The following is a 15,919-nucleotide window of genomic DNA, read 5'->3' as shown; positions in this document are numbered from 1 at the left end:
CCAATGGTGGAGGAAAAATTTTCAAATAAGGGGGGGAAACTCTGGGCTGATGTACACTGATTGGTACATTGTTTAGTCAAAAGGAAACAATACAGAATCCAACCACACCAGCCCCAATGCAATTCCCATAATGTTTACCCATGTAGCTGCCGCTTTACTTAAGGAGTGGTTTTACCAGTGCCATACCCCCCAATGCATTTACATAGCTGATGGGCATTTGAACCCAGGTCTCCTGAGTCCTGGCCCTACACTCTGCCCAGTGTATCACACTGGCAACATAAAGGCTCCAGCAGGGTGATCTGGCCTATACACCCCATTTGCCTTTAAAGGATTGCTATGAACACTCTTCCAGAAACAAGTATTTCACAACTGCATAGAATGAAAGATCTTAAGAGGCAAGCAGGAAGATGGACCTTGAAAAAACTCACACAGATGGAAAAAGTTAAACAAACAAACAAACAAATAAATAAATAAAATGCTTGTTAACTGAAAATGTATATACACAAAATACCTTTACCTTTCTCTTTAAAAAGCCATTTTGTTGCAATTTTTCTACATCTCCTCATTTCAGTCTACCAGAACAACAAACATACCCAAAGAGATAATGTAATCAATAGCACTGACAACCGTAAATCACAGTTTATTTATTCCCACTGGCCTACAATCATTCACTCCTGCTGGTATTACTCTTAGCTATCTGTAGTAAATCTGGCTGAATGAAAGGGACCTAAAACCTTTAAGGAAGAGATGAGTTAAGCAATGGCCTGTGTTACACAGATCAAGCAAACAATCAAAATGTCTCCTCCTCAAACAGTCTTCTGTTGATGTTCTTTTTAGTCTTATTCTGCGCATATTTTTGCAATATTCCAATAATGATTAATTAGTATACTGCAGCATCTGCCTTATTTGAGTGCTTACTAAATCCATGAGCAGAGAAATGGTTACAGTACAATGTCAGGGAGCATCTGAAGACCTGTTGCTTCATTCTTTTAAAAACCTGAGAAAATGAATGAATGAATATATTTTAATAATACATTACAAGAATTTTTTTTTAAAAAAATCCCCAAATTTGCTCCTCTAAATGTGGTGGACTATTGCTGCTCCCATCATCCTAAAGCATTGTTGTTATTAATTACTGAGGCTCACTATGATGCAGATGTAGCCCAGAGCATTTGGAGCATCTCCCAGGTAAGAGAAAGTTGTCTCATAGCCTTGAGAAAAGTAAAAATGAAGAAAACCAGGGATGAGACACTAGACTGAACACTTGTAGCTCTCAAATGACAGAGACACCTCCTTTATTCCTTATTATCCTTAGCATTTTAGTAGATAACTAACATATAAGAACTCACCTAACTAGCAGGTCAGTAACACGTACTTCCAGCCTCCACTTGTGGCATGCTATAATTTTGTCTCAACAGCCAAGCCAATACCTGAGGTAACCACTGACCCATCCTTCCACCAGTCCTGTGCTAAGAGAGAAGAGCTTGCAGAAAGGAAGGTTGCTTGCCATCTCACCAGCCTTTTGTGGCAGACACATAAAACTCATTGGAGAGGAAGGCAACCACTCTTCTATCCAATGAAAGTTAGTCTCTTTGCCTCTTCTTCCAAGAAGATGACCAAGAGCTTTTCTGAGAAACAATTGCAGCACTCAGCAATGGAACTGTTTGGAAAAGAAAACTGTATCTTTGTTTCTAAAATGGATATTTTCTTTCTCTTTCCTCAAGAGCCCAATAACAGGAGAGAAATGAACTCTCTTTGGAAGAAAAGATGGGTTGTCTCTCCAAGGAACATTTGGAAAAGATGCGTTCTTGAAGATTGGAAACAGTTTCTCTGATATAACAGAGGCTTCTAGAAGAATAAGGTGCTTGGCCTTGGCAAGAAGTTGAGTGAATTTGTGGCTTTTTCACTACAATAATGGAACCACATAACCCACAAAATCAGTAATGGCATATCAAGAATGCAGTACAGACAGAAAAGAGGCATAGTATCGTTCAACAAATTTCATTGCCATGCCACCCAAAAACCTCACAAAATTATTTTACCTTTCCCATTTTAGTTGATACAGCTGCCTCCATATAATGCAATTCACCTAATCACACCTATCTTGCAGTCCCTTGGATATACAAAGCAATGTGACAAAAGTCCCTTTTTGTCTGCTTTTCATCATTTCAAACACTGTCATGAATTTGTCTTCTTCCTTTGGCTTCTCCTGCTTACACAAACCTGTGCCCACTGACTGGCTGAGAAACTGGCTGCTGTCAATAAAAACCAGCTCAACTCAAACTGTGGAAAACCTGTCAAAACACCTTTTTTGAGCTGTTGCTCTCTGTCCAGTTGGGCCTATGAAGAATACTGTATGGAATGCCCATAAGCAGAGCCTAAGATGTTGGGCTACAGTCCATCAAAGCCTATGCAAAATAAAACTTCCTTTTTTTAGATGCTCAGCATCAGACTTTGAACACAGCAGCATTGCTGATTTTAGGATTTGTTATTTCTGCTTTAATAACTTACTTAACTGAGCTGCACTTGCTTTCTGATATAAAACTTCAAAGGTAAAACTAATCCTCCACATTCTAGACAGTTTGAATCACACATTATCAAGTAATTTGCAGAAAGATGAAACTAATGGCTAAGAGCATAGCTGTATTCTCCCCCCTTCCCCCGAACAGAATGCCGATCAGCAGAAGGTCTGTCTGACTCAAGGCTGGACTAAACAGAGCCAGTGGTTCCATATATAAAAGAACTGATAGGGACACAAACACACACACACATGCATGCGCATGCACGCACACACAATCTCAATGGGTTTTCTTTTCAAATACAATTAAGAATGGTTTCCTTGTTTGCCTGGGGAGGCAAGGGGCTGAGTGGCAGGCAAGAAGGGTGGGAAGCCTCTACTAGGAGGCAGTTTGGCTTAGGTTAGCATGCCTCCTCCTGCCTCACCTGTCAATCCAGCTGAGTTTTACAAAAATGATGCTCTGGAACGTAGGGAAAGTATCTCAAGCTGCTGGGAGACTAGGTGAAATAATTGTGTCATAACTATAGTATAGCGTCCCTCTAGTGGCTGATAAGAGCCCCCACTATATCAGATTTGTATGCCTGTACAGTGGATACGTATGAGTGGAGTAACAGGTAGCTGAATGACTGAATGCCGGTTGTTAGTGGGATTGGAATATTTAGGGAAGAAAAGGTAAAGTATTAGATCTAATTGAAAAGAGAAGAAAGTTTGAGTTAGTCAGAAGAAGTAGTCTGTACTAGAATTTACTGAGCAAAGTCTGTCTGGAGTGCTTATAGTATTCACGTTGGAAAGATTGACAATCTGTAAATAAGTTATTTTTGTCTTTAAATAAAGAATTTATTTACATTTCAGTATTGTTTTAAGCTTTATCATTCATATTCTAAAATCCACCTTTCCCTTCATACCTATTACCTGTGATCCATCAAACAAAAATCCTATTTGTTTCAATCATTATTTATTTTATGTGTAACGAAGAAGTAAAGCAGATCATATATAGATAATAACACATCAAGTTCCTTGGTACCACTAGAAAAAAATACATAAAATTTAAAATAGAAAAACTTTTTCACTAAACACCTAATTAAGTTTGAGGATAGGAGACAGAATAGAAAAGCAACCACCAAACAGTTGGCTTTTGTTTTTCGAGCTGGTTGTTCTTTCAGAATGTCTTTCCTAGCAGCCCTAAGAAGTGGCTACTAGGTTCAGGGTGTTAAAAGCTGGTGAGCTAGTGCCTTGTTGTGATCCATCCAGAGAGTGTGTAACCCACTAATGTGAAAATTAATGGATAAGTTCATAATCCCCCTTATGTGGGTGGAAAAGCCATGCCAAATTATTCCCAGAAGTTTTGACTCCTGGACAAAAAATAATCACCAGCCTCATTTTGTCAGCAACAGCAAAAGTAGATCTTACACAAACAGCTCCCATTTTGTGTAAAACCTATAGTGCTTTATACTTGAATCTATTATTTCAAAGCATCTGTACTGAAGAGAAAGGAGCTATCTTTAAAAAGCCAGACATGACCACCGTCATAACTACCTCCCGTACTTTCATTAAACATTCTCAAGAACTCTCACTATCTCAAATTACAAGTGTGTTTTCCTTGAATCTCAATTATCCCTCACAACTTTTATTCATTTTCTTCACCAAGGGATCTGTTTTCTACTAACAGACTAATTCCTGATAAACATGGATTGTAACAGAAGATTTACCTCAATGAGTTAAGTACTTTACAAATGAAAGTGGCTTTTTATAATTAAGCTTTTTCTTTCTGACAGTAAATAAGAAAACCTTTGGAAAAGGATGCCTTCTATTCTATCTCCATAACTGTCGCTGCTTTGCCAGTGATGTTACTCATGCTTTTTCAAACCACAGTGTTTAGCTGACCTTGTAAGATACCTAAGGGGAAAAAGCTTCAGTAAATTTCTTACTAGATTTGGTGAAGGAATAAAGTTACTGCTAGTTGATTTTTCAATCCATTCAGGCATTAATGTGCTGAAATGTATGCTAAGTCATTATGAAACGATTCAACACTCATACATGCACACAGTTTTACAGCACTTAGAAGGAAAGCTATATTAATTCTGTTGGTTGCCAAGGCTTACATTCCTGAAGGCAAAAGCTTTATGCAGAAAGAAAAACCAACATAGTAAATTTAATGGTGTGAGAAAAATCAAGCACATTTTACGGAAGTAGCCTATCTTCAAGACAAAGCAAAAATTAAGAAAGCAATCAGCATTCTGAACTTATCTCTACTTCCTCTAGTACTAGAGAGGCTAGACATTTCTCCAGCAGAAGAAATAACCAATCTCTCTTCTTCCAAAGATTATTTATCAGGACCACAAATACATTCATATCCCTGTTACTTTGCAGTTCTCAGTGCCATGCCTTTCAGGCAGGTTAAACATAAAACATGGAAATATTTGCTGCTATTCTGAACCACTTCTTACAGAATACAGTGGTGCCTCAACTTACGACCATCCTGACAGATGACCCGGAGCCTTGAGTTGCGATCAAAAGAGGCAGGGGAAAAAAGGTGGGGAATTCAAATTAGAGGGCTAACCATTGGTCGGGGAAGAACTTCTTTGTAGCTCTTTTGCCTCAACGGTTAGTGTGCGTGCGTCAGAGGAGGCTTCGGACTGCCTGGTGCTGCTTTCTGCTCCTGAGTAAGTGCATTTACTTTGTTTTGCAGGGTGAGTTTGGGTTTGGGAGAGGGTTATGTTGCTGTGCTGTGCTGTTTTTTGTATTTTGGTGCGCTTTTCCCCCCAGCCCCGTCGCATTCAGGCTGGCTGTTTGTGTGTGTGTGTGTGCGCGCGTGCGTGTGCATGTTCCCCCCCCCCGGCCCCATGGCATTCCACTGGGGCTGGCTGTGTGTGAGAGGAGATTGTTTTTTTTCCCCCAGCCCCATGGCATTCTGCTGGGGCTGGCTGTTTGTATGTGGGTTTTGAGTGTTTTTTCCCAAACCCATGGTGTTCTGCTGGGGCTGGCTGTGTGTGTGTGTGTGTGGGGGGGGGTTTTAAGTGTTTTTTTCTCCCAGCCCCATAGTGTTCCGCTGGCGCTGGTTGTGTTTTTGTTTGTTTGGTTGGTTGGGTTTTTCCCCCCAGCCACAACAGATTAATGGGGTTTAAATGCATTTCAATGGGAAATGGTGCTTCGACTTATGACCATTTCGAGTTGCGTCCATCTTCTGGAACAGATTATGGTAGTAAGTCGAGGCACCACTATATGGGATTTCATGTATATGGAGGCAGTAATGCTTTCATTATCATTGTTTTTTGTTTATCCTCATATTGCTTTCTATCAATAAGTTTGCTGAGTGGACCAAATAGTGCTGCTGCAATACACAACATTCCAGAATGTTTATACACATATCTACATAGGAAAGTTACTTCACTTTTGAAAGCAGCAGGTCTGTTTCCAGGGGATACTGGCACTCCTCATTCTAATTTCTCTTTTTTAAAAACACTAAAAAGAGTGTTGAAGACAGCAAAAAATGTAGAGGCTAAGCAGGTCTGCTCTAATGCACATAGGGTGCTTATTTAGAATGAAATATGTGATTCAGAACATACTATGGTTCCAGAAGAGAAGAAGCAGATGCTTGGTAGGCCTCATTTAGTATGAATGGGGCATTACTGAACTGCTTATATATTGCTAGATCAATTCATGTTGCACAGCTTTATGTCACCATCAGTGGTAAATTGCTGCTGATTGGAGGCAAATCACCACTGAATAAAGGCAATGTGAGTCAAACACAATGCAATAAACTTAAATACAGTACACCCTGAAATTGCCAAAGGAAGCCTTTAACCAGATGCGATTTGCCACTAATTATGGCATCAACACAATTGCACATGTGGAGCTCCACAACAGGATTTCAGCCGCTATATCTACACAAATCTGCTTGCAACTATGCCAATAACAGTTATCTAAATAAATTCTTGTTCCTGAAATGTACACAAGAACTGATGTGAAGTCAAATTTTTCCTACAAAAGGAGAATGATCAGGAAGTTATTTCTATTGATAAACTCTTTAACTAGAGTTTGAAGTTTTACAATTTCTAATGAGGCACATTCACCAAAAACTTGGTATATGTGTATTTTTGCAGTCAGAAGAATTAAACACTAAAAATATTAAAACCACACATATATTCCTATGTTTTAACTGTTGGTATCTGTGACCAATAAAGTTATAATGTGTTAAGATTCTGTATTACGATTCCAGGTGGGCCTGATATCCATGCATACATTCAAGATTTTGTTTGTTAGTTTTTCCTTCTAAAAAAACTTAAAGGCTCTTCCAACCTTGAGTTTTCCTCCAATTCTGTGGGTTTGTTTGTCCATCAAGATTTCTCAGGTGTAGTCCATGTATTGGTTTATTTTTCCAACTTTTTAATTTATTTTCAAATTGTTGTTTCTAATATCGAACCATTGTTTCTGTTGTTTTCAAAATATTCTCCATTTTCACTGCCTTTAGTATTTTTTTCTGCTAATATAATCATTTAGGCTTTTTTTTCCTCCTCTACTACCTGCTATATTTGCAGTAATCCATGACCTCCGATTTTTCATGGCCAATATAATCTGTCCACATCACTTTTTGGACACAGTGCACGATGCATGTTCATTGGTTTCCATGTCCCGGATCTCGCCTCTGGAAGAAACACATTTTAGTGGTACCCGTAGTCATTGAGGCTTTGGGAACTATATCAAGAAACTTCACACAGTACTATAAGCAGTTGCAGATCTCTGAAATAACACCATCAGAGTTACAAAAAATGGCAATCTTAGGAACAGCATAAATACTGTGTCGATATTTAACAGATACTTAGAGTTTTGGTTAAAACTTGTATCTGTTATATAATACGGGAATTTTTTTTAATGTTGACTGTGCCTGGCAACAATATCAGAACAAGCAGGAAAAATCAATCATCTGTTATACATGGATGACATAAAACTATATGCAAAAAATTCCACAGAGATAGGATCACTACTAAACACAGTGTGAATATTTAGTGAAGATATTAAAACAAAAATTGGAATTGATAAATGTGCAGTTCTGTATATACACCATGGCAAGATCCAAAAACTAGATGGAATAGAGTTAAAAATGACAATATTATAATATCACTATCAAGTGATGAAAATTATAAATACTGTACCTTGGAATAGTAAAAACAGATAACATCCTGCACACAGAAGTTAAAGAACTGACAGAAAGGGAATATATCAAAAGACTGCGGAAAATCTTAAAATCAAAATTAAATGGCGGAAATATAATCCAGTAATTAGACACCCAGCAGAAATTATAGATTGGACCCGAAATGAATTAGAAGAATTGGATTGAAAAACACAGAAATGAATGAGCATGCATCACGCACTACATCCACAAAGTGATGTGGATAGATTATATTTACCACCAAAAAATTTAATAATAATGGAGGCTGTGGATTACTGCAAATGCAGGAGATAGAAGAAGAAGAAAAAAAGCTAAATGATTATATCAGTACAATCAGAAAAAAAAATACTGAAGGTGGTGAAAATGGAAAATATTTTGAAAACAACAGAAAGGAAAGCTCAATAAGTAACAACAATATGAAAATAAATTAAAGAGGTGGAAAAATAAAAAGGCTTGATTTTTGCTATACAAGAATAAGCACTCCAAACCAATGTGATGAAAGCAAAGATTCAAGGAATTGGTGCTAACAGCAAGTGTTGATTCTGCCAAGAAAAAGATGAAAATGTGTCACACCTTATCTCTGAATGTCCAAAGATTACACAAACAGATTACATAATTAGACATGATAGACTGGCAAAATTAGTGCATTGGTCATTATGCAAAAAATATAACTTGCCGGCCTCCAAAAACCCATTGGAATAGGTAGAAAAGGTGTCAGAAAATGTCAGCATCAAGATCTTGTGGGATTTCTGGATCCAGACTTACAGACGTCTTGAACATAACAAACCAGACATAGTAGTAATAGAACGAAAAAATGTCTGGATCATTGACATTGGAATTCCAGGGGATGCCAAAGTTGAAAATAAAAAATTGGAAAAACTAAAAAGGTACAGAGACCTGGCAATCGAAACATCTTTCCTCCACAAGAAACACACTCCAGTGGTCCCCACAGACATTGGGAATTTGGGAACAATATCAAGAAATTTCACACAGTAAGCAGTTGCAGATCTCTGAAATCACACCATCAGAGCTACAAAAAACCAGCATTAGGAACAGCATACATACTGCACTGATACTTAACAGATACTTAGGTTTTTTGTTAAAACTTGTATCTCTTATATAATACCAGTTAATGTTTTTATAATGTTGACTGTGCCTGAAGAAGGAGGAGGAGGAGGAGGAGGAGGAGGAGGAGAAGGAGAAGAAGGAGAAAAAGGAGAAAAAGGAGAAAAAGGAGGAGAAGAAAAAAAATGATACAAAGGATTCAAAAAGATGAAAAACAAATCTTAACATGGCCTAGATATACTATAAAAAGGCATTTGGCTCATTGCCATACAGCTGGACTAACACTTGCCTAAAATTTTTGGGATTAGTAAAAATTTCAGAAGTTCCTCAAGAAAAACATGGAAAAGTGTCTTAATGGCCCATGGTGACAAGACTGGGGAAGTTAGCATCAAAAGAAGAAATATTTCAAGGGGATTCCTTGTCATCACTGCTGCAATTAATTGTTGTTTTTGTTGTTGTTGTTCCTTTGGGTTTCGCCTAAAAAGCTTGCAGACTAAAACAGCTACAGTGCATCTTCTAAATGAGTTGTTCAGTGTTGCATTCCCATTGAGCATGAGCCATCCTACTTGAGCTGTTTTGTGGTCTGTTCTTCATCTGCTCAGAGATTTTTCAGTAAAGGTTTGCTGCTGTTACATTTATTAATTTTGCTGCTAAAAACTTTGGGGTTTTCTTGAACTTTCTGATTCTTTCCTCTTCTGAGCAGTTAGGTGCTGTTTGGCTACATATGCGGCAGTGCTCAACAAAAATTAGATCACTATTACTGTGCATAACTGATATCAGAAAGTTAACTGCAAGTAATTTTGTAAATCTTTAGCTTCTAAAACATTTAACTGCAATTTTCTACTAGTATAGAAAACATCAACAAAACTGTTAGGAAAACTAACCGTGTGAAAATAAGGAGAAACTATTACCAGGTTCAAGCATAACAAAAAGACATAATTTAACCATCATAAGAGAGCAGGCAGGCTTATGTGTTCCCTCTTTATGCCTCTTTTATTTCTTGGTCTACAATACATTGGTGAAGTAGTAATCTTTGACCTGATCGCCTTCTACCAGCCCACAGCTCTTGCAGCCATTAAAATAGGATTCACGCGTCATATCATATACCAGTGTTTCCTTGAAACAAGGTCTCTAAAAAGAGATCCAAACCCCCCAACAGAAATTAAAAAATAAGAATATTGTGCCCCCTTAAAAAGATTGTTACATTTCAATGTGAGTTTTCATGGACACATCAATTTCTATGTGTACGTGTCTACAAAAGCTCACACTGAAATACTGACTGTTAGTTTTGAAGGTGTCACAATGGTTCCTCCCCTTTGAATGTGCTTGCACAGACTAATTCAGTTAGAAAACTACAATTCTGACAATAGAAGATCTTGACGTCCTTGAAGTAATAGACCCTAGCAAGCTACCATGAAACTATATTCAGAAATGAAACTCAGGAGCAGCCAGTGGCTATCTGCATCAGAAACAAACAGTGATATCTTAAGACTAAAATTCCATTATTTAAAATTACTCTTGTCATTCTCTAATGAAAGGAGTACATTTGCACTTTGAATTAACAATAACCCTGTTTAACAAGTTTGTTGGAAATTGGACCAGTATGTCAATTCCCCAGTGCTCTGACATTCAGCAAACTCCAAGGTTCACAACATTCATTCAATATGTAATATACTGTAATTGTTCAGCTTCAAGCAGCCCTTACGAAAGGGCCAGCAGAAGTTCAAACACTTCAGTTGTGTGCCATTTTCCTGTTTAAAATTCAGATTTCATGGACAGGAAGGGTCAAACTCCAGCAACAGCACACAGTACTGAAATATTTATTAAACTATTGCCTTCATATATTTCCAGTTAACAGTAATGCTACAGGATTTCTACCTCTAGGGACTATGAAAATTTATGACATGAAGCACAAATTTATAAAATGATGTTTAGTAGAGTTTAAGCCATTAATTGCCAGAAGAGCACATCAGAAGCAGCAAGTGTTTTTAAAGGCATTGTTAACAAACATGCTGTGCTATCAATAACTTTTTTCCTTTGATGTGTTCAGTCATTTTTCCAGACACATAAAAGATGTAGGCAACTGCAGAGAAGCCCGCAAACCAGTTCTTCAGGCTTTTGTCTATTAGAGGCCTGGATTTATTCATGCAGTTTTGAGATTCTTGAACTGCAGGAGAAAAAATCTTTTGAATCATTTTACACTAAACTACTGGACTGCAAGGATAAAACACAGCCTTACATCTTTATATTAAGGGGAAAAAAATCAAGTGACACTTGAGTGTAGCCATCACAACTCATTTGTACTAAAATTGGTTGAGAGTTTGTACATATCACAGACAGATTAAGTCCTGAACATAGTTATTACTGTCACATTATCTACAACGAGAGCAGGTTAACACTTAAGTATTAAGTATACTTTTCACTAAACACCATTACAGAAAATCTGTTCAAAACACATCTATAAATAGCAGCCCACAGAAAGCAGGGCTGGATGAGATCCTAAGTGGCTAACTTCAACTTGAGCAGATAATACATTGCTGGAGAAGTTAGTGATGCCTGCATGCCAAATCAGCCAGGATGTTTTTACAAAAAGAAATCTCCTTGGAAGTTTAAGGCAACTAATTGGTCTCACAATTCACCTAATGCTAAAGGAAACTGAGATTTCTCCCTGCAACTAATTCCACCCAGCATGAAACAGGTAGCTCAGCTAATTGATTTCACAGAATCTTCCCTTCAGTGAATGCAGCATCAGAGCAATGGGAAAGGAGAGGAAGAGAATTATTGAATGAATCTGTGGTATTTCATTACTAAATGACTACTGACAGCTGGGCAGCCTCATTCCTTGCTCACACACATTCCGCCAGAAGGCCCAACAGCATTTTATAGCAGGGACAATTGGGAGATTTTTTACTGCATTATTTTATTGCTTCTCCAACCCCGTAGGAACTCTTAATAAATGAAATTGGTTCTGCATACCATTACTGCACTCTGTATCCAAAAAGCTCCACAGACAAATACAGGACAGATTTGACATTAATATCTGATATAGTAATCAATGTGCAAAATACACTGCAGTCTTCCTTTGATGACCTTCAGGGCTGGGCAGACTCTCAATTTACAAGGTACTAATTTAAGGATTTTCTATATATATTTGAGGAGAATACATGTTTTTTAGTCTAATAGAGAGATGCATAATACATAGCATATAACATTATGCAGGACACAGAAGTACCTAAAGATAAATAATATCTCTTTGCAGACAAGGCAAGATTAGTATCAGGCTAAATGGTATCAGGTATGTTTTTCCTGATTACGCAACACTAGGAAGATTATTTCGGAAATAAAGATGGACTCATCCTGCATTTCGAATTCCTTATAATTATTCCTCCGAAAAATTTGGGCAACACATAGTTTCTATACACTAACTATTGATATAAACAAATAGGGCTACATAGTAAATGTGCGCATCAAAAGCCCAGAACTTTGCTTTATTAAAAAAAGGTGGATGGGTTTTCTTACTTGTGTTTGGTGATACTGCTATAACAATTATGAGAGGGTGTTTTTTTAAAACAGACACAACATATTATCTGACTGCACACCATTATTTCATTATTTAATTATCCATTCCACTCTTTCACATGAGAAAAAAGTACAACATGTTGCAAAGTGTATGGGGTAGAATTCAGGGAAGATCTCTTTTAATGAAGGCCCTCTTTCTTTCCCAAAATCTGTTGTGGAAAATAGCCAAAATTAATTCCTACTGCTTCCCAAATCTCAAAAACAAACCTTAAAGGAGAACTGCACTGTGCTTTCCTCATTCACACTGGTGAATACCAATGGGAAAAATACAGCGGCTCACAAGCACTAGCCCTAGCCTTAACCCTAACCCTAACTCTAACCCTTCCCAAGTTGGATATACAACGGTCTTGACTGACAACAGCCAGAAATGAGCCAGGAGAGCAAAGCAATTCAGCTCCTTCTCGATTCTCGATTCTGCAGCTGTCTCTTCTTCATATCTCCTTTGTCTGATAGTTCCATAAAGCCACTGGGTGAGAAGATCAAGTAAAACTTAAGGTCCAGTCTCCCTAACTAAAATGAATGCTACTGAAGAGAAAGGTGCTACAGTGTGATTCCTATGTGGTAGTAATAGGGATATGCTGTTATCAACCTGGAGGGAAAATCTGGCTAAGCGATGTGCTACATTTTAAAAAATGTATTCGTTAGAATGTATGTACTGGGCTTCTTCCATTTAGAAAAAGAAAGATAAACAACATAAGAGTTTCTGAGCCAGGGTGCCACAAATGATAAGGCTGTACAGTGGTGCCTCCACTTACAACCATAATCCATTCCAGAAGATGGGCGTAAGTTGAAATGATAAGTCAAAGCACCATTTCCCATAGGAATGCATTGAAACCACATTAATCTGTTCTGGCCAAAGAAAAAAATCACACATATATACAAAAATCTCTGCAAGACTCATTGGAAACGCAATTAATCCCTTCCATTCGAAGGGGGGGAAAGAAAAGCAATCAAGCGTGCAAGACCCGTTGCAAATGCACAGAAAACAAACGGTGCAGATTGGAAATGCACAGAGAACAGAGGGACAAAGTCGGAAATGCACAGAGAAGAAAGGAAAAAGCAAGGAAAGCATGCAGGACCCATCAGAAATTGGGGAAAAACCCCAGAAAGCAACCAAAAACCCCCAAGACCCATCGGAAATGGGGGGAACCCAAAAAACAAACTCCCAAGACTCATCACAGCAAAGAAACATAACCCCCCAGCCTAAAACCATGCTGCAAAAACACAGAGAAAAGTTTTTTAAAAGCAGAAAATAGCACCTTACCTTACCTTACCTAACAGGCAGTCCCAAACCTCCCTGCAAACACACACACACACTCACTGAGAAGCAGAAGCCAGGCAGCCCCTCCTCAATCGCACTCACTCTAACCATCGGGGCGAAAGAGCTACAAAGAAGCAGCCTCTTTCACCACCTACAGTTAGCAATTTGAATTTCCTGAAGCTCCGGTCACAAGTAGAAGCAAAATTTAGCAGCTGGAGCTGGTCGTAAGTCGAATTGGTGGTAAGTAGGGACAGTCATAAGTGAAGGCACCACTTTATTCCACTAACTGCCCAACCAAGCTTCAGTTAGCAATGAAACATACAGCTGGGTTTCACCCAAAAAACCCCAATGACCAGTCAGATTCCCATAGGAAGGGAAAGGATTTAATACCATTCAGTTTTAAAGATTACAAATAGCACTCTAAATCAGATTTAGAAATAAATCAAAAGCCAATGAAAGTGATGCAATAATAGTCATATAATCTTTACAGCCTGATCTCATCAGTTGCTTTTTGATACAATGTGCTGCAATAATTAGCGTAGTTATAACTAAGAAATGAGTGACATTTAGCACTCATTTTGAATATAAAACCAGCAGAGGCTGAGCTACTTTAATTCCTGTTGTTTTTTTGATTCCTGAATGTACACGGAACCAATTATCTCTGATTCTCTAGCTCCCCATTTGAACTAAATGGTGAGTCTGTCTATAATCCCCAAGTCAACTTCATGCAACATCAGCTAATTGTTTTGCTAAGACTCTTAAGTGGTCAATTCACATTCTTGATTCTAGGCACCCCTCATTGCTTAATCCATATATTAATGACTGCTTTGTTACAGTTGAAACCTCAGGAAGATTCTGGAGATCATTCCTGCTACACGAAGGACTATGCCTTCATTCTAGGCGAAAAAAGGATCATCTTCCTTCATAATCAAAAGCATGGATAGCAGTGTTAACACAGAGGAAATTTCAAAAGCCACACTTGCGTAACAATTAATGCAGGTATCACCCTATTATAGATTTTAGAACTTCCTAAACGTCAAATGTTTATCTGACTCAAGTTGTCAGAGGGATCTCATTTAAGGTAGTGTCAGGTAGATACCTCACAATGGTGGCAGCCTCTCTGAGTCAGACAGAACTTTGCTTTCTAAGATCACTCTACTTCAGTCCAGACGTTTTGTGCAGGTCCAAGAACAGTAATCTGAATTCCAGCTGAAATATATCAGTTGGAATGCTATTTTAAATTATTTTTCTGTGCCTAAACATGTGCTTTGTTTTAAGGTTAAGGTTATTAGAAGAAGATGAAATAAACATAGATGGACTTTAAACGGGAACAACATAGAGCAAGTATCCCGTTACAAATGTTTGGGTATGATATTTCATTCCTCAAGATTGTGGTCCTCCCATTTAAGCCATGTAACATCAAATGCACAGAAATGCAGTAGGTTCTTCTACACTAAGGATGGACAATATGTACCATCAGCGATCTAAGACTTCAGAGCTAAAATTATACCACAAATGCTTTATGGGGCTCAATTGTTCGCATTTTCTAATTTGAAGCCCTTAGAAATAGTACAGACAAATTTTTTGAGATGGATCTTTGTGGCTCCTCTATGTATCTTGAATGCTATACTTCAACTGGAGGCATCGTTTGTTTCCACCAAAGCATGTCCTTTGCCCACATGTTTAATTACTGGTTGAAACTTAATTTTGCTCCAACAGGCTTGGTACACTTGATATTAGCCAACATCTCCCAGTCAACTTAGAAGAGGAATCTTCCTGCTGAATTACTGAGGCTGGGCTTCTTCCCAGGTGTCCTCTTAGTGATGGGCTATGCTAATGCCAAGGCAGCCATCAAAAAGAGAATCTGGGATGTTGAGCTCCAAGAACATTTAGTGGTGCTGGACAAACTTAATGTCTTTAGGAACAGTATATTTAGAATACCCGATTATCTATTCAAAATAACAATCCCCAAATTTAGGAAAGCTTTTATGCCAGCTAGGTTTAATGTACTTCCTTCTAGACTACTATTAGATAGATAAAAAGGTTTGCCAGTCACTAATTGCACAAACTGTTGCAATAAGGTGGAGATTGAAAGTGCTAATCATGTCCTCTTAAAGTGCTCCTTTTATCAAGATATTCAGAGGGATCTCCTCCAGCCCATATCGCAACAATTTCAAGGGAGGTCTAGAGAATTTTATGTTGCACTCTTACTCTTGGACAAGAAATCTGATGTAACTAAAGAACTGGTGAAGTTTGGTGTGGAAGCAATGCAGTGCCACTGTTCCCGCCTTGCACCACTTAAGACAATGTCAGATGTTTAGTAATG

At 38.1% G+C, this 15,919-nt stretch overlaps 1 protein-coding gene across 21 annotated transcripts in view; it reads right to left on the bottom strand.

The window, feature by feature from the left end:
* PTPRF (protein tyrosine phosphatase receptor type F) overlaps window positions 1-15,919 on the bottom strand; it is a 653,187-nt gene that overhangs the window by 407,219 nt on the left and 230,049 nt on the right. The window contains exon 1 of one of the 21 annotated variants that reach the window (XM_078392788.1): window positions 7,042-7,163. The exons of the other annotated variants lie outside the window; for them this stretch is intronic. The gene's annotated coding sequence lies outside the window, so the exon portion shown is untranslated. Of the gene's footprint in view, window positions 1-7,041; window positions 7,164-15,919 lie in introns of those variants that run through there. 21 annotated transcript variants of the gene reach the window in all.

The sequence above is a fragment of the Pogona vitticeps genome, chromosome 4 (assembly GCF_051106095.1).
Source record: "Pogona vitticeps strain Pit_001003342236 chromosome 4, PviZW2.1, whole genome shotgun sequence".
NCBI classification, from domain to species: domain Eukaryota; kingdom Metazoa; phylum Chordata; class Lepidosauria; order Squamata; family Agamidae; genus Pogona; species Pogona vitticeps.
Note: the sequence above shows the minus strand (reverse complement) of the source record. Positions and strands in the feature narration are given on the sequence as shown.